This window comes from Amia ocellicauda, unplaced genomic scaffold, assembly GCF_036373705.1.
Source record: "Amia ocellicauda isolate fAmiCal2 unplaced genomic scaffold, fAmiCal2.hap1 HAP1_SCAFFOLD_213, whole genome shotgun sequence".
NCBI classification, from domain to species: Eukaryota; Metazoa; Chordata; class Actinopteri; order Amiiformes; family Amiidae; genus Amia; species Amia ocellicauda.
The window spans coordinates 21,299-38,407 of record NW_027102776.1 but is presented as its reverse complement, the minus strand read 5'-3'; the positions used below and the strand labels follow the sequence as shown (position 1 = coordinate 38,407).

General features: G+C 46.4%; 21 non-coding genes and 24 pseudogenes across 21 annotated transcripts; all 45 read right to left on the bottom strand.

The window, feature by feature from the left end:
- Nucleotides 1-109: 109 nt before the first annotated feature.
- LOC136725477 (uncharacterized) lies at nucleotides 110-228 on the bottom strand (annotated as a pseudogene).
- A 210-nt stretch (nucleotides 229-438) lies between these two features.
- On the bottom strand, nucleotides 439-557 carry LOC136725555 (5S ribosomal RNA). Its single transcript, XR_010807597.1, has one exon. It is a non-coding gene; the product is annotated as a 5S ribosomal RNA (ribosomal RNA).
- Nucleotides 558-781: 224 nt separating this feature from the next.
- Nucleotides 782-900, bottom strand: LOC136725511 (uncharacterized; annotated as a pseudogene).
- A 210-nt stretch (nucleotides 901-1,110) lies between these two features.
- LOC136725570 (5S ribosomal RNA) lies at nucleotides 1,111-1,229 on the bottom strand. The gene has a single exon (XR_010807610.1). It is a non-coding gene; the product is annotated as a 5S ribosomal RNA (ribosomal RNA).
- A 221-nt stretch (nucleotides 1,230-1,450) lies between these two features.
- LOC136725476 (uncharacterized) lies at nucleotides 1,451-1,569 on the bottom strand (annotated as a pseudogene).
- Nucleotides 1,570-1,779: 210 nt separating this feature from the next.
- Nucleotides 1,780-1,898, bottom strand: LOC136725554 (5S ribosomal RNA). Its single transcript, XR_010807596.1, has one exon. It is a non-coding gene; the product is annotated as a 5S ribosomal RNA (ribosomal RNA).
- A 224-nt stretch (nucleotides 1,899-2,122) lies between these two features.
- Nucleotides 2,123-2,241, bottom strand: LOC136725510 (uncharacterized; annotated as a pseudogene).
- A 210-nt stretch (nucleotides 2,242-2,451) lies between these two features.
- Nucleotides 2,452-2,570, bottom strand: LOC136725553 (5S ribosomal RNA). Its single transcript, XR_010807595.1, has one exon. It is a non-coding gene; the product is annotated as a 5S ribosomal RNA (ribosomal RNA).
- Nucleotides 2,571-2,791: 221 nt separating this feature from the next.
- Nucleotides 2,792-2,910, bottom strand: LOC136725475 (uncharacterized; annotated as a pseudogene).
- A 210-nt stretch (nucleotides 2,911-3,120) lies between these two features.
- On the bottom strand, nucleotides 3,121-3,239 carry LOC136725552 (5S ribosomal RNA). The gene has a single exon (XR_010807594.1). It is a non-coding gene; the product is annotated as a 5S ribosomal RNA (ribosomal RNA).
- Nucleotides 3,240-3,463: 224 nt separating this feature from the next.
- Nucleotides 3,464-3,582, bottom strand: LOC136725509 (uncharacterized; annotated as a pseudogene).
- A 210-nt stretch (nucleotides 3,583-3,792) lies between these two features.
- Nucleotides 3,793-3,911, bottom strand: LOC136725569 (5S ribosomal RNA). Its single transcript, XR_010807609.1, has one exon. It is a non-coding gene; the product is annotated as a 5S ribosomal RNA (ribosomal RNA).
- A 221-nt stretch (nucleotides 3,912-4,132) lies between these two features.
- On the bottom strand, nucleotides 4,133-4,251 carry LOC136725474 (uncharacterized; annotated as a pseudogene).
- Nucleotides 4,252-4,461: 210 nt separating this feature from the next.
- LOC136725551 (5S ribosomal RNA) lies at nucleotides 4,462-4,580 on the bottom strand. Its single transcript, XR_010807593.1, has one exon. It is a non-coding gene; the product is annotated as a 5S ribosomal RNA (ribosomal RNA).
- A 224-nt stretch (nucleotides 4,581-4,804) lies between these two features.
- LOC136725508 (uncharacterized) lies at nucleotides 4,805-4,923 on the bottom strand (annotated as a pseudogene).
- Nucleotides 4,924-5,133: 210 nt separating this feature from the next.
- On the bottom strand, nucleotides 5,134-5,252 carry LOC136725568 (5S ribosomal RNA). The gene has a single exon (XR_010807608.1). It is a non-coding gene; the product is annotated as a 5S ribosomal RNA (ribosomal RNA).
- A 221-nt stretch (nucleotides 5,253-5,473) lies between these two features.
- Nucleotides 5,474-5,592, bottom strand: LOC136725483 (uncharacterized; annotated as a pseudogene).
- Nucleotides 5,593-5,817: 225 nt separating this feature from the next.
- Nucleotides 5,818-5,936, bottom strand: LOC136725414 (uncharacterized; annotated as a pseudogene).
- Nucleotides 5,937-6,161: 225 nt separating this feature from the next.
- Nucleotides 6,162-6,280, bottom strand: LOC136725548 (5S ribosomal RNA). The gene has a single exon (XR_010807590.1). It is a non-coding gene; the product is annotated as a 5S ribosomal RNA (ribosomal RNA).
- A 211-nt stretch (nucleotides 6,281-6,491) lies between these two features.
- Nucleotides 6,492-6,610, bottom strand: LOC136725491 (5S ribosomal RNA). Its single transcript, XR_010807577.1, has one exon. It is a non-coding gene; the product is annotated as a 5S ribosomal RNA (ribosomal RNA).
- A 220-nt stretch (nucleotides 6,611-6,830) lies between these two features.
- Nucleotides 6,831-6,949, bottom strand: LOC136725530 (uncharacterized; annotated as a pseudogene).
- Nucleotides 6,950-7,157: 208 nt separating this feature from the next.
- LOC136725542 (5S ribosomal RNA) lies at nucleotides 7,158-7,276 on the bottom strand. Its single transcript, XR_010807585.1, has one exon. It is a non-coding gene; the product is annotated as a 5S ribosomal RNA (ribosomal RNA).
- Nucleotides 7,277-7,486: 210 nt separating this feature from the next.
- Nucleotides 7,487-7,605, bottom strand: LOC136725450 (uncharacterized; annotated as a pseudogene).
- Nucleotides 7,606-7,820: 215 nt separating this feature from the next.
- LOC136725549 (5S ribosomal RNA) lies at nucleotides 7,821-7,939 on the bottom strand. The gene has a single exon (XR_010807591.1). It is a non-coding gene; the product is annotated as a 5S ribosomal RNA (ribosomal RNA).
- Nucleotides 7,940-8,164: 225 nt separating this feature from the next.
- On the bottom strand, nucleotides 8,165-8,283 carry LOC136725473 (uncharacterized; annotated as a pseudogene).
- A 216-nt stretch (nucleotides 8,284-8,499) lies between these two features.
- On the bottom strand, nucleotides 8,500-8,618 carry LOC136725565 (5S ribosomal RNA). The gene has a single exon (XR_010807606.1). It is a non-coding gene; the product is annotated as a 5S ribosomal RNA (ribosomal RNA).
- A 225-nt stretch (nucleotides 8,619-8,843) lies between these two features.
- Nucleotides 8,844-8,962, bottom strand: LOC136725493 (uncharacterized; annotated as a pseudogene).
- Nucleotides 8,963-9,178: 216 nt separating this feature from the next.
- Nucleotides 9,179-9,297, bottom strand: LOC136725478 (5S ribosomal RNA). Its single transcript, XR_010807576.1, has one exon. It is a non-coding gene; the product is annotated as a 5S ribosomal RNA (ribosomal RNA).
- Nucleotides 9,298-9,521: 224 nt separating this feature from the next.
- On the bottom strand, nucleotides 9,522-9,640 carry LOC136725538 (uncharacterized; annotated as a pseudogene).
- Nucleotides 9,641-9,851: 211 nt separating this feature from the next.
- On the bottom strand, nucleotides 9,852-9,970 carry LOC136725466 (5S ribosomal RNA). The gene has a single exon (XR_010807575.1). It is a non-coding gene; the product is annotated as a 5S ribosomal RNA (ribosomal RNA).
- Nucleotides 9,971-10,520: 550 nt separating this feature from the next.
- LOC136725506 (uncharacterized) lies at nucleotides 10,521-10,639 on the bottom strand (annotated as a pseudogene).
- Nucleotides 10,640-10,848: 209 nt separating this feature from the next.
- On the bottom strand, nucleotides 10,849-10,967 carry LOC136725454 (5S ribosomal RNA). Its single transcript, XR_010807574.1, has one exon. It is a non-coding gene; the product is annotated as a 5S ribosomal RNA (ribosomal RNA).
- Nucleotides 10,968-11,520: 553 nt separating this feature from the next.
- On the bottom strand, nucleotides 11,521-11,639 carry LOC136725442 (5S ribosomal RNA). Its single transcript, XR_010807573.1, has one exon. It is a non-coding gene; the product is annotated as a 5S ribosomal RNA (ribosomal RNA).
- Nucleotides 11,640-11,855: 216 nt separating this feature from the next.
- Nucleotides 11,856-11,974, bottom strand: LOC136725441 (uncharacterized; annotated as a pseudogene).
- Nucleotides 11,975-12,192: 218 nt separating this feature from the next.
- On the bottom strand, nucleotides 12,193-12,311 carry LOC136725487 (uncharacterized; annotated as a pseudogene).
- A 210-nt stretch (nucleotides 12,312-12,521) lies between these two features.
- Nucleotides 12,522-12,640, bottom strand: LOC136725546 (5S ribosomal RNA). The gene has a single exon (XR_010807588.1). It is a non-coding gene; the product is annotated as a 5S ribosomal RNA (ribosomal RNA).
- A 219-nt stretch (nucleotides 12,641-12,859) lies between these two features.
- LOC136725529 (uncharacterized) lies at nucleotides 12,860-12,978 on the bottom strand (annotated as a pseudogene).
- A 216-nt stretch (nucleotides 12,979-13,194) lies between these two features.
- LOC136725412 (uncharacterized) lies at nucleotides 13,195-13,312 on the bottom strand (annotated as a pseudogene).
- Nucleotides 13,313-13,869: 557 nt separating this feature from the next.
- On the bottom strand, nucleotides 13,870-13,988 carry LOC136725547 (5S ribosomal RNA). The gene has a single exon (XR_010807589.1). It is a non-coding gene; the product is annotated as a 5S ribosomal RNA (ribosomal RNA).
- Nucleotides 13,989-14,541: 553 nt separating this feature from the next.
- Nucleotides 14,542-14,660, bottom strand: LOC136725430 (5S ribosomal RNA). Its single transcript, XR_010807572.1, has one exon. It is a non-coding gene; the product is annotated as a 5S ribosomal RNA (ribosomal RNA).
- A 219-nt stretch (nucleotides 14,661-14,879) lies between these two features.
- On the bottom strand, nucleotides 14,880-14,998 carry LOC136725527 (uncharacterized; annotated as a pseudogene).
- Nucleotides 14,999-15,555: 557 nt separating this feature from the next.
- Nucleotides 15,556-15,674, bottom strand: LOC136725447 (uncharacterized; annotated as a pseudogene).
- Nucleotides 15,675-15,895: 221 nt separating this feature from the next.
- On the bottom strand, nucleotides 15,896-16,014 carry LOC136725492 (uncharacterized; annotated as a pseudogene).
- A 210-nt stretch (nucleotides 16,015-16,224) lies between these two features.
- Nucleotides 16,225-16,343, bottom strand: LOC136725500 (uncharacterized; annotated as a pseudogene).
- A 218-nt stretch (nucleotides 16,344-16,561) lies between these two features.
- LOC136725528 (5S ribosomal RNA) lies at nucleotides 16,562-16,680 on the bottom strand. Its single transcript, XR_010807581.1, has one exon. It is a non-coding gene; the product is annotated as a 5S ribosomal RNA (ribosomal RNA).
- Between the last annotated feature and the right edge of the window lie 429 nt (nucleotides 16,681-17,109).

Sequence of the window (17,109 nt, the reverse complement as noted above, 5' to 3'; positions counted from 1 at the left end):
GACAGGGTGTTGAAAGTAGCCGGGTACATGTACAATTCTTCAATTATATCTCCTCCAGACTGAATGAGAGTATTAAGAGCTACGCTGAAGTTACCCAGGAGATGTAAAAAGCTTTCAGCACCTGGTATTTCCAGGAGGTCACCCATCCAATTACTGACCAGGCCCTGCCCAGTTTTTCTTCCGAGATCTGACGAGATCTTGCGTATTCAGGATGGTGTGGCCGCAAGCCGAGATGCCTGGCTGCATGATGTCTCTTAAAGGCTGGCGGGTATTGACGGAACTGCCAGCAAAAAAAAAAATGAAAAATAGAGGGAAATATACCAGTGCAGCAAAGGGTGTTGAAAGTAGCCGGGTACGTGTACAATTCTTCAATTATATCTCCTGGAGACAGAAAGAGAGTATTAAGAGCTACGATGAAGTTACCCAGGAGACGTAAAAAGCTTGCAGCACCTGGTATTTCCAGGAGGTCACCCATCCAAGTACTGACGAGGCCCTGCCCCGTTTAGCTTCCGAGATCTGACGAGATCGGGCGCATTCAGGACGGTGTGGCCACAAGCCGAAAGGCCTGGCTGCATGATGTCTCTTAAAGGTTGGCGGGTATTGACGGAACTTCCAGCAAAAAAAAAAAAAAAAAATAGAAAAAAGAAAAATGGATGGAAAAATATCAGTGCAGCAAAGGGTGTTGACAGTAGCTGGATACGTGTGCAATACTTCAATTATATCTCCTCCAGACAGAGAGAGAGTATTAAGAGCTACGATAAAGTTACCCAGGAGACGTAAAAGCTTGCAGAACTAGGTATTTCCAGGAGGTCTCACTTTCATGTACTGACCAGGTCCTGCCCCGTTTAGCTTCCGAGATCTGACGAGATCGGGCGCGTTCAGGATGGTGTGGCCGCAAGCCGAGATGCCTGGCTGCATGATGTCTCTTAAAGGCTGGCGGGTATTGACGGAACTGCCAGCAAAAAAAAAAATGAAAAATAGAGGGAAATATACCAGTGCAGCAAAGGGTGTTGAAAGTAGCCGGGTACGTGTACAATTCTTCAATTATATCTCCTGGAGTCAGAAAGAGAGTATTAAGAGCTACGATGAAGTTACCCAGGAGACGTAAAAAGCTTGCAGCACCTGGTATTTCCAGGAGGTCACCCATCCAAGTACTGACGAGGCCCTGCCCCGTTTAGCTTCCGAGATCTGACGAGATCGGGCGTGTTCAGGACGGTGTGGCCACAAGCCAAGAGGCCGGGCTGCATGATGTCTCTTAAAGGCTGGCGGGTATTGACAGAACTTCCAGCAAAAAATAAAAAATAAATAAATAGAAAAATGGAGGGAAAAATATCAGTGCAGGACAGGGTGTTGAAAGTAGCCGGGTACATGTACAATTCTTCAATTATATCTCCTCCAGACTGAATGAGAGTATTAAGAGCTACGCTGAAGTTACCCAGGAGATGTAAAAAGCTTTCAGCACCTGGTATTTCCAGGAGGTCACCCATCCAATTACTGACCAGGCCCTGCCCAGTTTTTCTTCCGAGATCTGACGAGATCTTGCGTATTCAGGATGGTGTGGCCGCAAGCCGAGATGCCTGGCTGCATGATGTCTCTTAAAGGCTGGCGGGTATTGACGGAACTGCCAGCAAAAAAAAAAATGAAAAATAGAGGGAAATATACCAGTGCAGCAAAGGGTGTTGAAAGTAGCCGGGTACGTGTACAATTCTTCAATTATATCTCCTGGAGACAGAAAGAGAGTATTAAGAGCTACGATGAAGTTACCCAGGAGACGTAAAAAGCTTGCAGCACCTGGTATTTCCAGGAGGTCACCCATCCAAGTACTGACGAGGCCCTGCCCCGTTTAGCTTCCGAGATCTGACGAGATCGGGCGCATTCAGGACGGTGTGGCCACAAGCCGAAAGGCCTGGCTGCATGATGTCTCTTAAAGGTTGGCGGGTATTGACGGAACTTCCAGCAAAAAAAAAAAAAAAAAATAGAAAAAAGAAAAATGGATGGAAAAATATCAGTGCAGCAAAGGGTGTTGACAGTAGCTGGATACGTGTGCAATACTTCAATTATATCTCCTCCAGACAGAGAGAGAGTATTAAGAGCTACGATAAAGTTACCCAGGAGACGTAAAAGCTTGCAGAACTAGGTATTTCCAGGAGGTCTCACTTTCATGTACTGACCAGGTCCTGCCCCGTTTAGCTTCCGAGATCTGACGAGATCGGGCGCGTTCAGGATGGTGTGGCCGCAAGCCGAGATGCCTGGCTGCATGATGTCTCTTAAAGGCTGGCGGGTATTGACGGAACTGCCAGCAAAAAAAAAAAAGAAAAATAGAGGGAAATATACCAGTGCAGCAAAGGGTGTTGAAAGTAGCCGGGTACGTGTACAATTCTTCAATTATATCTCCTGGAGACAGAAAGAGAGTATTAAGAGCTACGATGAAGTTACCCAGGAGACGTAAAAAGCTTGCAGCACCTGGTATTTCCAGGAGGTCACCCATCCAAGTACTGACGAGGCCCTGCCCCGTTTAGCTTCCGAGATCTGACGAGATCGGGCGCATTCAGGACGGTGTGGCCACAAGCCGAAAGGCCTGGCTGCATGATGTCTCTTAAAGGTTGGCGGGTATTGACGGAACTTCCAGCAAAAAATAAAAAATAAATAAATAGAAAAATGGAGGGAAAAATATCAGTGCAGGACAGGGTGTTGAAAGTAGCCGGGTACATGTACAATTCTTCAATTATATCTCCTCCAGACTGAATGAGAGTATTAAGAGCTACGCTGAAGTTACCCAGGAGATGTAAAAAGCTTTCAGCACCTGGTATTTCCAGGAGGTCACCCATCCAATTACTGACCAGGCCCTGCCCAGTTTTTCTTCCGAGATCTGACGAGATCTTGCGTATTCAGGATGGTGTGGCCGCAAGCCGAGATGCCTGGCTGCATGATGTCTCTTAAAGGCTGGCGGGTATTGACGGAACTGCCAGCAAAAAAAAAAATGAAAAATAGAGGGAAATATACCAGTGCAGCAAAGGGTGTTGAAAGTAGCCGGGTACGTGTACAATTCTTCAATTATATCTCCTGGAGACAGAAAGAGAGTATTAAGAGCTACGATGAAGTTACCCAGGAGACGTAAAAAGCTTGCAGCACCTGGTATTTCCAGGAGGTCACCCATCCAAGTACTGACGAGGCCCTGCCCCGTTTAGCTTCCGAGATCTGACGAGATCGGGCGCATTCAGGACGGTGTGGCCACAAGCCGAAAGGCCTGGCTGCATGATGTCTCTTAAAGGTTGGCGGGTATTGACGGAACTTCCAGCAAAAAAAAAAAAAAAAAATAGAAAAAAGAAAAATGGATGGAAAAATATCAGTGCAGCAAAGGGTGTTGACAGTAGCTGGATACGTGTGCAATACTTCAATTATATCTCCTCCAGACAGAGAGAGAGTATTAAGAGCTACGATAAAGTTACCCAGGAGACGTAAAAGCTTGCAGAACTAGGTATTTCCAGGAGGTCTCACTTTCATGTACTGACCAGGTCCTGCCCCGTTTAGCTTCCGAGATCTGACGAGATCGGGCGCGTTCAGGATGGTGTGGCCGCAAGCCGAGATGCCTGGCTGCATGATGTCTCTTAAAGGCTGGCGGGTATTGACGGAACTGCCAGCAAAAAAAAAAATGAAAAATAGAGGGAAATATACCAGTGCAGCAAAGGGTGTTGAAAGTAGCCGGGTACGTGTACAATTCTTCAATTATATCTCCTGGAGTCAGAAAGAGAGTATTAAGAGCTACGATGAAGTTACCCAGGAGACGTAAAAAGCTTGCAGCACCTGGTATTTCCAGGAGGTCACCCATCCAAGTACTGACGAGGCCCTGCCCCGTTTAGCTTCCGAGATCTGACGAGATCGGGCGTGTTCAGGACGGTGTGGCCACAAGCCAAGAGGCCGGGCTGCATGATGTCTCTTAAAGGCTGGCGGGTATTGACAGAACTTCCAGCAAAAAATAAAAAATAAATAAATAGAAAAATGGAGGGAAAAATATCAGTGCAGGACAGGGTGTTGAAAGTAGCCGGGTACATGTACAATTCTTCAATTATATCTCCTCCAGACTGAATGAGAGTATTAAGAGCTACGCTGAAGTTACCCAGGAGATGTAAAAAGCTTTCAGCACCTGGTATTTCCAGGAGGTCACCCATCCAATTACTGACCAGGCCCTGCCCAGTTTTTCTTCCGAGATCTGACGAGATCTTGCGTATTCAGGATGGTGTGGCCGCAAGCCGAGATGCCTGGCTGCATGATGTCTCTTAAAGGCTGGCGGGTATTGACGGAACTGCCAGCAAAAAAAAAAATGAAAAATAGAGGGAAATATACCAGTGCAGCAAAGGGTGTTGAAAGTAGCCGGGTACGTGTACAATTCTTCAATTATATCTCCTGGAGACAGAAAGAGAGTATTAAGAGCTACGATGAAGTTACCCAGGAGACGTAAAAAGCTTGCAGCACCTGGTATTTCCAGGAGGTCACCCATCCAAGTACTGACGAGGCCCTGCCCCGTTTAGCTTCCGAGATCTGACGAGATCGGGCGCATTCAGGACGGTGTGGCCACAAGCCGAAAGGCCTGGCTGCATGATGTCTCTTAAAGGTTGGCGGGTATTGACGGAACTTCCAGCAAAAAAAAAAAAAAAAAATAGAAAAAAGAAAAATGGATGGAAAAATATCAGTGCAGCAAAGGGTGTTGACAGTAGCTGGATACGTGTGCAATACTTCAATTATATCTCCTCCAGACAGAGAGAGAGTATTAAGAGCTACGATAAAGTTACCCAGGAGACGTAAAAGCTTGCAGAACTAGGTATTTCCAGGAGGTCTCACTTTCATGTACTGACCAGGTCCTGCCCCGTTTAGCTTCCGAGATCTGACGAGATCGGGCGCGTTCAGGATGGTGTGGCCGCAAGCCGAGATGCCTGGCTGCATGATGTCTCTTAAAGGCTGGCGGGTATTGACGGAACTGCCAGCAAAAAAAAAAATGAAAAATAGAGGGAAATATACCAGTGCAGCAAAGGGTGTTGAAAGTAGCCGGGTACGTGTACAATTCTTCAATTATATCTCCTGGAGTCAGAAAGAGAGTATTAAGAGCTACGATGAAGTTACCCAGGAGACGTAAAAAGCTTGCAGCACCTGGTATTTCCAGGAGGTCACCCATCCAAGTACTGACGAGGCCCTGCCCCGTTTAGCTTCCGAGATCTGACGAGATCGGGCGTGTTCAGGACGGTGTGGCCACAAGCCAAGAGGCCGGGCTGCATGATGTCTCTTAAAGGCTGGCGGGTATTGACAGAACTTCCAGCAAAAAATAAAAAATAAATAAATAGAAAAATGGAGGGAAAAATATCAGTGCAGGACAGGGTGTTGAAAGTAGCCGGGTACATGTACAATTCTTCAATTATATCTCCTCCAGACTGAATGAGAGTATTAAGAGCTACGCTGAAGTTACCCAGGAGATGTAAAAAGCTTTCAGCACCTGGTATTTCCAGGAGGTCACCCATCCAATTACTGACCAGGCCCTGCCCAGTTTTTCTTCCGAGATCTGACGAGATCTTGCGTCTTCAGGATGGTGTGGCCGCAAGCCGAGATGCCTGGCTGCATGATGTCTCTTAAAGGTTGGCGGGTATTGACGGAACTTCCAGCAAAAAAAAAATATAAAAAAAGAAAAAAGAAAAATGGATGGAAAAATATCAGTGCAGCAAAGGGTGTTGACAGTAGCTGGATACGTGTACAATACTTCAATTATATCTCCTCCAGACAGAGAGAGAGTATTAAGAGCTACGATGAAGTTACCCAGGAGACGTAAAAAGCTTGCAGCACCTGGTATTTCTAGGAGGTCTCCCATCCAAGTACTGACCAGGCCCTGCCCCGTTTAGCTTCCGAGATCTGACGAGATCAGACGCATTCAGGACGGTGTGGCCACAAGCCGAAAGGCCTGGCTGCATGATGTCTCTTAAAGGTTGGCGGGTATTGACGGAACTTCCAGCAAAAAAAAAATATAAAAAAAGAAAAAAGAAAAATGGATGGAAAAATATCAGGGCAGCAAAGGGTGTTGACAGTAGCTGGATACGTGTACAATACTTCAATTATATCTCCTCCAGACAGAGAGAGAGTATTAAGAGCTACGATGAAGTTACCCAGGAGACGTAAACAGCTTGCAGCACCTGGTATTTCTAGGAGGTCTCCCATCCAAGTACTGACCAGGCCCTGCCCCGTTTAGCTTCCGAGATCTGACGAGATCAGGCGCATTCAGGACGGTGTGGCCACAAGCCGAAAGGCCTGGCTGCATGATGTCTCTTAAAGGTTGGCGGGTATTGACGGAACTGCCAGCAAAAAAAAAAAAAGAAAAATAGAGGGAAATATACCAGTGCAGCAAAGGGTGTTGAAAGTAGCCGGGTACGTGTACAATTCTTCAATTATATCTCCTGGAGACAGAAAGAGAGTATTAAGAGCTACGATGAAGTTACCCAGGAGACGTAAAAAGCTTGCAGCACCTGGTATTTCTAGGAGGTCTCCCATCCAAGTACTGACCAGGCCCTGCCCCGTTTAGCTTCCGAGATCTGACGAGATCGGGCGCATTCAGGACGGTGTGGCCACAAGCCGAAAGGCCTGGCTGCATGATGTCTCTTAAAGGTTGGCGGGTATTGACGGAACTTCCAGCAAAAAGAAAAAAAAAAAAAAATAGAAAAATGGAGGGAAAAATATCACTGCAGGAAAGGGTGTTGAAAGTAGCCGGGTACGTGTACAATTCTTCAATTATATCTCCTGCAGACTGAAAGAGAATATTAAGAGCTACGATAAAGTTACCCAGGAGACGTAAAAGCTTGCAGCACCTGGTATTTCCAGGAGGTCTCACATTCAAGTACTGACCAGGTCCTGCCCCGTTTAGCTTCCGAGATCTGACGATATCATGCGCATTCAGGACGGTGTGGCCGAAAGCCGAGAGGCCCAGCTGCATGATGTCTCTTTAAGGCTGGCGGGTATTGACGGAACTGCCAGCAAAAAAAAAAAGAAAAATGGATGGAAAAATATCAGTGCAGCAAAGGATGTTGACAGTAGCTGGGTACGTGTACAGTACTTCAATTATATCTCCTCCAGACAGATAGAGAGTATTAAGAGCTACGATAAAGTTACCCAGGAGACGTAAAAGCTTGCAGCACCTGGTATTTCTAGGAGGTCTCCCATCCAAGTACTGACCAGGCCCTGCCCCATTTAGCTTCCGAGATCTGACGAGATCGGGCGCGTTCAGGATGGTGTGGCCGCAAGCCGAGATGCCTGGCTGCATGATGTCTCTTAAAGGTTGGCGGGTATTGACGGAACTGCCAGCAAAAAAAAAAAAGAAAAATAGAGGGAAATATACCAGTGCAGCAAAGGGTGTTGAAAGTAGCCGGGTACGTGTACAATTCTTCAATTATATCTCCTGGAGACAGAAAGAGAGTTTTAAGAGCTACGATGAAGTTACCTAGGAGACGTAAAAAGCTTGCAGCACCTGGTATTTCCAGGAGGTCACACATCCAAGTACTGACCAGGCCCTGCCCCGTTTAGCTTCCGAAATCTGATATGATCGGGCGCGTTCAGGACGGTGTGACTACAAGCCAAGAGGCCTGGCTGCATGATGTCTCTTAAAGGCTGGCGGATATTGACGGAACTTCCAGCAAAAAAATAAAATAAAAAGAAAAATGGAGGGAAAATATCAGTGCAGCAAAGGGTGTTGAAAGTAGCCTAGTACGTGTACAATTCTTCAATTATATCTCCTGGACACAGAAAGAGAGTATTAAGAGCTACGATGAAGTTACCCAGGAGACGTAAAAGGCTTGCAGCACCTGGTATTTCTAGGAGGTCTCCCATCCAAGTACTGACCAGGCCCTGCCCCATTTAGCTTCCGAGATCTGACGAGATCGGGCGAATTCAGGACGGTGTGGCCGCAAGCAGAGAGGCCTGGCTGCATGATGTCTCTTAAAGGTTGGCGGGTATTGACGGAACTTCCAGCAAAAAAAAAAAAAAAAAAAAAGAAAAAGAAAAATGGAGGGAAAAATATCAGTGCAGTAATGGGTTTTGAAAGTAGCCGGGTACGTGTACAATTCTTCAATTATATCTCCTCCAGACAGAAAGAGAGTATTAAGAGCTACGATGAAGTTACCCAGGAGACGTAAAAAGCTTGCAGCACCTGGCATTTCCAGGAGGTCACCCATCCAAGTACTGACCAGGCCCTGCCCCTTTTACCTTCCGAGATCTGACGATATCGGGCGCGTTCAGGACGGTGTGGCCGAAAGCCAAGAGGCCCGGCTGCATGATGTCTCTTTAGGCTGGTGGGTATTGACGGAACTTCCAGCAAAAAAAAAAAAAAAAAAAGAAAAATGGAGGGAGAAATATCAGTGCAGCAAAGGGTGTTGAAAGTAGCCGGGTACGTGTACAATTCTTCAATTATATCTCCTGGAGACTGAAAGAGAGTATTAAGAGCTACGATGAAGTTACCCAGGAGACGTAAAAAGCTTGCAGCACCTGGTATTTCTAGGAGGTCTCCCATCCAAGTACTGACCAGGCCCTGCCCCGTTTAGCTTCCGAGATCTGACAAGATCGGGCGCATTCAGGACGGTGTGGCCACAAGCCGAAAGGCCTGGCTGCATGATGTCTCTTAAAGGTTGGCGGGTATTGACGGAACTTCCAGCAAAAAAAAAAAAGAAAAAAAAGAAAAAGAAAAATGGAGGGAAAAATATCAGTGCAGTAATGGGTTTTGAAAGTAGCCGGGTACGTGTACAATTCTTCAATTATATCTCCTCCAGACAGAAAGAGAGTATTAAGAGCTACGATGAAGTTACCCAGGAGACGTAAAAAGCTTGCAGCACCTGGCATTTCCAGGAGGTCACCCATCCAAGTACTGACCAGGCCCTGCCCCTTTTACCTTCCGAGATCTGACGATATCAGGCGCGTTCAGGACGGTGTGGCCGAAAGCCAAGAGGCCCGGCTGCATGATGTCTCTTTAGGCTGGTGGGTATTGACGGAACTTCCAGCAAAAAAAAAAAAAAAAAAAGAAAAATGGAGGGAGAAATATCAGTGCAGCAAAGGGTGTTGAAAGTAGCCGGGTACGTGTACAATTCTTCAATTATATCTCCTGGAGACAGAAAGAGAGTATTAAGAGCTACGATGAAGTTACCCAGGAGACGTAAAAAGCTTGCAGCACCTGGTATTTCTAGGAGGTCTCCCATCCAAGTACTGACCAGGCCCTGCCCCGTTTAGCTTCCGAGATCTGACGAGATCGGGCGCATTCAGGACGGTGTGGCCACAAGCCGAAAGGCCTGGCTGCATGATGTCTCTTAAAGGTTGGCGGGTATTGACGGAACTTCCAGCAAAAAAAAAAAAGAAAAAAAGAAAAAAGAAAAATGGATGGAAAAATATCAGTGCAGCAAAGGGTGTTGACAGTAGCTGGATACGTGTACAGTACTTCAATTATATCTCCTCCAGACAGAGAGAGAGTATTAAGAGCTACGATAAAGTTACCCAGGAGACGTAAAAGCTTGCAGAACTAGGTATTTCCAGGAGGTCTCACTTTCAAGTACTGACCAGGTCCTGCCCCGTTTAGCTTCCGAGATCTGACGAGATAGGGCGCGTTCAGGATGGTGCGGCCGCAAGCCGAGATGCCTGACTGCATGATGTCTCTTAAAGGCTGGCGGGTATTGACGGAACTGCCAGCAAAAAAAAAAAAAGAAAAATAGAGGGAAATATACCAGTGCAGCAAAGGGTGTTGAAAGTAGCCGGGTACGTGTACAATTCTTCAATTATATCTCCTGGAGACAGAAAGAGAGTATTAAGAGCTACGATGAAGTTACCCAGGAGACGTAAAAAGCTTGCAGCACCTGGTATTTCTAGGAGGTCTCCCATCCAAGTACTGACCAGGCCCTGCCCCGTTTAGCTTCCGAGATCTGACGAGATCGGGCGCATTCAGGACGGTGTGGCCACAAGCCGAAAGGCCTGGCTGCATGATGTCTCTTAAAGGTTGGCGGGTATTGACGGAACTTCCAGCAAGAAAAAAAAAAAAAAAAGAAAAATGGATGGAAAAATATCAGTGCAGCAAATGGTGTTGACAGTAGCTGGGTACGTGTACAATACTTCAATTATATCTCCTCCAGACAGATAGAGAGTATTAAGAGCTACGATAAAGTTACCCAGGAGACGTAAAAGCTTGCAGCACCAGGTATTTCCAGGAGGTCTCACATTCATGTACTGACCAGGTCCTGCCCCGTTTAGCTTCCGAAATCTGACGATATCATGCGCATTCAGGACGGTGTGGCCGAAAGCCGAGAGGCCCAGCTGCATGATGTCTCTTTAAGGCTGGCGGGTATTGACGGAACTTCCAGCAAAAAAAAAAAGAAAAAAGAAAAATGGAGGGAAAAATATCAGTGCAGCAAAGGGTTTTGAAAGTAGCCGGGTACGTGTACAATTCTTCAATAATATCTCCTCCAGACAGAGAGAGAGTATTAAGAGCTACGATAAAGTTACCCAGGAGACGTAAAAGCTTGCAGCACTAGGTATTTCCAGGAGGTCTCACTTTCATGTACTGACCAGGTCCTGCCGCGTTTAGCTTCCGAGATCTGACGAGATCGGGCGCGTTCAGGATGGTGTGGCCGCAAGCCGAGATGCCTGGCTGCATGATGTCTCTTAAAGGCTGGTGGGTATTGACGGAACTGCCAGCAAAAAAAAAAAGAAAAATAGAGGGAAATATACCAGTGCAGCAAAGAGTGTTGAAAGTAGCCGGATACGTGTACAATTCTTCAATTATATCTCCTGGAGACAGAAAGAGAGTATTAAGAGCTACGATGAAGTTACCCAGGAGACGTAAAAAGCTTGCAGCACCTGGTATTTCTAGGAGGTCTCCCATCCAAGTACTGACCAGGCCCTGCCCCGTTTAGCTTCCGAGATCTGACGAGATCGGGCGCATTCAGGACGGTGTGGCCACAAGCCGAAAGGCCTGGCTGCATGATGTCTCTTAAAGGTTGGCGGGTATTGACGGAACTTCCAGCAAAAAAAAAAAAAAAAAAAAGAAAAAAGAAAAATGGATGGAAAAATATCAGTGCAGCAAAGGGTGTTGACAGTAGCTGGATACGTGTACAGTACTTCAATTATATCTCCTCCAGACAGAGAGAGAGTATTAAGACCTACGATAAAGTTACCCAGGAGACGTAAAAGCTTGCAGAACTAGGTATTTCCAGGAGGTCTCACTTTCATGTACTGACCAGGTCCTGCCCCGTTTAGCTTCCGAGATCTGACGAGATAGGGCGCGTTCAGGATGGTGTGGCCGCAAACCGAGATGCCTGGCTGCATGATGTCTCTTAAAGGCTGGCGGGTATTGACGGAACTGCCAGCAAAAAAAAAAAAGAAAAATACAGGGAAATATACCAGTGCAGCAAAGGGTGTTGAAAGTAGCCGGGTACGTGTACAATTCTTCAATTATATCTCCTGGAAACAGAAAGAGAGTATTAAGAGCTACGATGAAGTTACCCAGAAGACGTAAAAAGCTTGCAGCACCTGGTATTTCTAGGAGGTCTCCCATCCAAGTACTGACCAGGCCCTGCCCCGTTTAGCTTCCGAGATCTGACGAGATCGGGCGCATTCAGGACGGTGTGGCCACAAGCCGAAAGGCCTGGCTGCATGATGTCTCTTAAAGGTTGGCGGGTATTGACGGAATTTCCAGCAAAAAAAAAAAAAAAAAAAGAAAAATGGATGGAAAAATATCAGTGCAGCAAATGGTGTTGACAGTAGCTGGGTACGTGTACAATACTTCAATTATATCTCCTCCAGACAGATAGAGAGTATTAAGAGCTACGATAAAGTTACCCAGGAGACGTAAAAGCTTGCAGCACCAGGTATTTCCAGGAGGTCTCACATTCATGTACTGACCAGGTCCTGCCCCGTTTAGCTTCCGAGATCTGACGAGATCGGGCGCGTTCAGGACGGTGTGGCCGCAAGCCGAGATGCCTGGCTGCATGAAGTCTCTTAAAGGCTGGCGGGTATTGACGGAATTTCCAGCAAAAAAAAAAAAAAAAAAATAGAAAAATGGAGGGAAAAATATCAGTGCAGGAAAGGGTGTTGAAAGTAGCCAGGTACGTGTACAATTCTTCATTTATATCTCCTGCAGACTGAAAGAGAGTATTAAGAGCTACGATAAAGTTACCCAGGAGACGTAAAAGCTTGCAGCACCAGGTATTTCCAGGAGGTCTCACATTCATGTACCGACCAGGTCCTGCCCCGTTTAGCTTCCAAGATCTGACGAGATCGGGCGAGTTCAGGATGGTGTGGCCGCAAGCCAAGATGCCTGGCTGCATGATGTCTCTTAAAGGCTGGCGGGTATTGACGGAACTGCCAGCAAAAAAAAAAAAGAAAAATAGAGGGAAATATACCAGTGCAGCAAAGGGTGTTGAAAGTAGCCGGGTACGTGTACAATTCTTCAATTATATCTCCTGGAGACAGAAAGAGAGTATTAAGAGCTACGATGAAGTTACCCAGGAGACGTAAAAAGCTTGTAGCACCTGGTATTTCTAGGAGGTCTCCCATCCAAGTACTGACCAGGCCCTGCCCCGTTTAGCTTCCGAGATCTGACGAGATCGGGTGCATTCAGTACGGTGTGGCCACAAGCCGAAAGGCCAGGCTGCATGATGTCTCTTAAAGGTTGGCGGGTATTGACGGAACTTCCAGCAAAAAGAAAAAAAAACAAAAATAGAAAAATGGAGGGAAAAATATCAGTGCAGGAAGGGTGTTGAAAGTAGCCGGGTACGTGTACAATTCTTCAATTATATCTCCTGCAGACTGAAAGAGAGTATTAAGAGCTACGATAAAGTTACCCAGGAGACGTAAAAGCTTGCAGCACCTGGTATTTCCAGGAGGTCTCACATTCAAGTACTGACCAGGTCCTGCCCCGTTTAGCTTCCGAGATCTGACGATATCATGCGCATTCAGGACGGTGTGGCCGAAAGCCGAGAGGCCCAGCTGCATGATGTCTCTTTAAGGCTGGCGGGTATTGACGGAACTTCCAGCAAAAAAAAAAAGAAAAAAGAAAAATGGAGGGAAAAATATCAGTGCAGCAAAGGGTTTTGAAAGTAGCCGGGTACGTGTACAATTCTTCAATAATATCTCCTACAGACTGAAAGAGAGTATTAAGAGCTATGATGAAGTTACCCAGGAGACGTAAAAAGCTTGCAGCACCTGGTATTTCTAGGAGGTCTCCCATCCAAGTACTGACCAGGCCCTGCCCCGTTAGCTTCCGAGATCTGACGAGATCGGGCGCGTTCAGGAAGGTGTGGCCGCAAGCCGAGATGCCTGGCTGCATGACGTCTCTTAAAGGCTGGCGGGTATTGACGGAACTTCCAGCAAAAAATAAAAAATAAATAAATAGAAAAATGGAGGGAAAAATATCAGTGCAGGACAGGGTGTTGAAAGTAGCCGGGTACATGTACAATTCTTCAATTATATCTCCTCCAGACTGAATGAGAGTATTAAGAGCTACGCTGAAGTTACCCAGGAGATGTAAAAAGCTTTCAGCACCTGGTATTTCCAGGAGGTCACCCATCAAATTACTGACCAGGCCCTGCCCAGTTTTTCTTCCGATATCTGACGAGATCTTGCGTCTTCAGGACGGTGTGGCCTCAAGCCAAGATGCCTGGCTGCATGATGTCTCTTAAAGGTTGGCGGGTATTGACGGAACTGCCAGCAAAAAAAAAAAGAAAAATAGAAAAATGGAGGGAAAAATATCAGTGCAGGAAAGGGTGTTGAAAGTAGCCGGGTACGTGTACAATTCTTCAATTATATCTCCTGGAGACAGAAAGAGAGTATTAAGAGCTACGATGAAGTTACCCAGGAGACGTAAAAAGCTTGCAGCACCTGGTATTTCTAGGAGGTCTCCCATCCAAGTACTGACCAGGCCCTGCCCCGTTTAGCTTCCGAGATCTGACGAGATCAGGCGCATTCAGGACGGTGTGGCCACAAGCCGAAAGGCCTGGCTGCATGATGTCTCCTAAAGGTTGGCGGGTATTGACGGAACTTCCAGCAAAAAAAAAAAAAAAAAAAATAGAAAAATGGAGAGAAAAATATCAGTGCAGGAAAGGGTGTTGAAAGTAGCCGGGTACGTGTACAATTCTTCAATTATATCTCCTGCAGACTGAAAGAGAGTATTAGGAGCTACGATAAAGTTACCCAGGAGACGTAAAAGCTTGCAGCACCTGGTATTTCCAGGAGGTCTCACATTCAAGTACTGACCAGGTCCTGCCCCGTTAAGCTTCCGAGATCTGACGATATCATGCGCGTTCAGGACGGTGTGGCCGAAAGCCGAGAGGCCCGGCTGCATGATGTCTCTTTAAGGCTGGCGGGTATTGACGGAACTTCCAGCAAAAAAATAAAATAAAAAGAAAAATGGAGGGAAAAATATCAGTGCAGCAAAGGGTGTTGAAAGTAGCCTAGTACGTGTACAATTCTTCAATTATATCTCCTGTAGACAGAAAGAGAGTATTAAGAGCTACGATGAAGTTACCCAGGAGACGTAAAAGCTTGCAGCACCAGGTATTTCCAGGAGGTCTCCCATCCAAGTACTGACCAGGCCCTGCCCCGTTTAGCTTCCGAGATCTGACGAGATCGGGTGCATTCAGTACGGTGTGGCCACAAGCCGAAAGGCCAGGCTGCATGATGTCTCTTAAAGGTTGGCGGGTATTGACGGAACTTCCAGCAAAAAGAAAAAAAAACAAAAATAGAAAAATGGAGGGAAAAATATCAGTGCAGGAAGGGTGTTGAAAGTAGCCGGGTACGTGTACAATTCTTCAATTATATCTCCTGCAGACTGAAAGAGAGTATTAAGAGCTACGATAAAGTTACCCAGGAGACGTAAAAGCTTGCAGCACCTGGTATTTCCAGGAGGTCTCACATTCAAGTACTGACCAGGTCCTGCCCCGTTTAGCTTCCGAGATCTGACGATATCATGCGCATTCAGGACGGTGTGGCCGAAAGCCGAGATGCCTGGCTGCATGACGTCTCTTAAAGGCTGGCGGGTATTGACGGAACTTCCAGCAAAAAATAAAAAATAAATAAATAGAAAAATGGAGGGAAAAATATCAGTGCAGGACAGGGTGTTGAAAGTAGCCGGGTACATGTACAATTCTTCAATTATATCTCCTCCAGACTGAATGAGAGTATTAAGAGCTACGCTGAAGTTACCCAGGAGATGTAAAAAGCTTTCAGCACCTGGTATTGCCAGGAGGTCACCCATCCAATTACTGACCAGGCCCTGCCCAGTTTTTCTTCCGATATCTGACGAGATCTTGCGTCTTCAGGACGGTGTGGCCTCAAGCCAAGAGGCCTGGCTGCATGATGTCTCTTAAAGGTTGGCGGGTATTGACGGAACTGCCAGCAAAAAAAAAAAGAAAAATAGAAAAATGGAGGGAAAAATATCAGTGCAGGAAAGGGTGTTGAAAGTAGCCGGGTACGTGTACAATTCTTCAATTATATCTTCTCCAGACTGAAAGAGAGTATTAAGAGCTACGATGAAGTTCCCCAGGAGACGTAAAAAGCTGGCAGCACCTGGTATTTCCAGGAGGTCTCACATTTAAGTACTGACCAGGTCCTGCCCCGTTTAGCTTCCGAGATCTGACGAGATCGGGCGCGTTCAGGACGGTGTGGCCGCAAGCCAAGAGGCCGGGCTGCATGATGTCTCTTAAAGGCTGGCGGGTATTGACGGAACTGCCAGCAAAAAATAAAAAATAAATAAATAGAAAAATGGAGGGAAAAATATCAGTGCAGGACAGGGTGTTGAAAGTAGCCGGGTACATGTACAATTCTTCAATTATATCTCCTCCAGACTGAATGAGAGTATTAAGAGCTACGCTGAAGTTACCCAGGAGATGTAAAAAGCTTTCAGCACCTGGTATTTCCAGGAGGTCACCCATCCAATTACTGACCAGGCCCTGCCCAGTTTTTCTTCCGAGATCTGACGAGATCTTGCGTCTTCAGGACGGTGTGGCCGCAAGCCGAGAGGCCTGGCTGCATGATGTCTCTTAAAGGTTGGCGGGTATTGACGGAACTTCCAGCAAAAAAAAAAAAAAAAAAATGGATGGAAAAATATCAGTGCAGCAAAGGGTGTTGACAGTAGCTGGGTACGTGTACAATACTTCAATTATATCTCCTCCAGACAGATAGAGAGTATTAAGAGCTACGATAAAGTTACCCAGGAGACGTAAAAGCTTGCAGCACGAGGTATTTCCAGGAGGTCTCACATTCATGTACTGACCAGGTCCTGCCCCGTTTAGCTTCCGAGATCTGACAAGATCGGGCGCGTTCAGGACGGTGTGGCCGCAAGCCGAGATGTCTGGCTGCATGATGTCTCTTAAAGGCTGGCGGGTATTGACGGAATTTCCAGCAAAAAAAAAAAAAAAAAAAAGAAAAATGGAGGGAAAAATATCAGTGCAGGAAAGGATGTTGAAAGTAGCCGGGTACGTGTACAATTCTTCAATTATATCTCCTGGAGACAGAAAGAGAGTATTAAGAGCTACGATGAAGTTACCCAGGAGACGTAAAAAGCTTGCAGGACCTGGTATTTCCAGGAGGTCTCCCATCAAAGTACTGACCAGGCCCTGCCCCGTTTAGCTTCCGAGATCTGATGAGATCGGGCGCGTTCAGGATGGTGTGGCCGCAAGCCGAGATGCCTGGCTGCATGATGTCTCTTAAAGGCTGGCGGGTATTGAAGGAACTGCCAGCGAAAAAAAAAAAGAAAAATAGAGGGAAAAATACCAGTGCAGCAAAGGGTGTTGAAAGTAGCCGGGTACGTGTACAATTCTTCAATTATATCTTCTCCAGACTGAAAGAGAGTATTAAGAGCTACGATGAAGTTCCCCAGGAGACGTAAAAAGCTGGCAGCACCTGGTATTTCCAGGAGGTCTCACATTTAAGTACTGACCAGGTCCTGCCCCGTTTAGCTTCTGAGATCTGACAAGATCGGGCAAGATCGGGCAAGATCGGGCGCGTTCAGGACGGTGTGGCCGCAAGCCAAGAGGCCGGGCTGCATGATGTCTCTTAAAGGCTGGCGGGTATTGACGGAACTTCCAGTAAAAAATAAAAAATAAATAA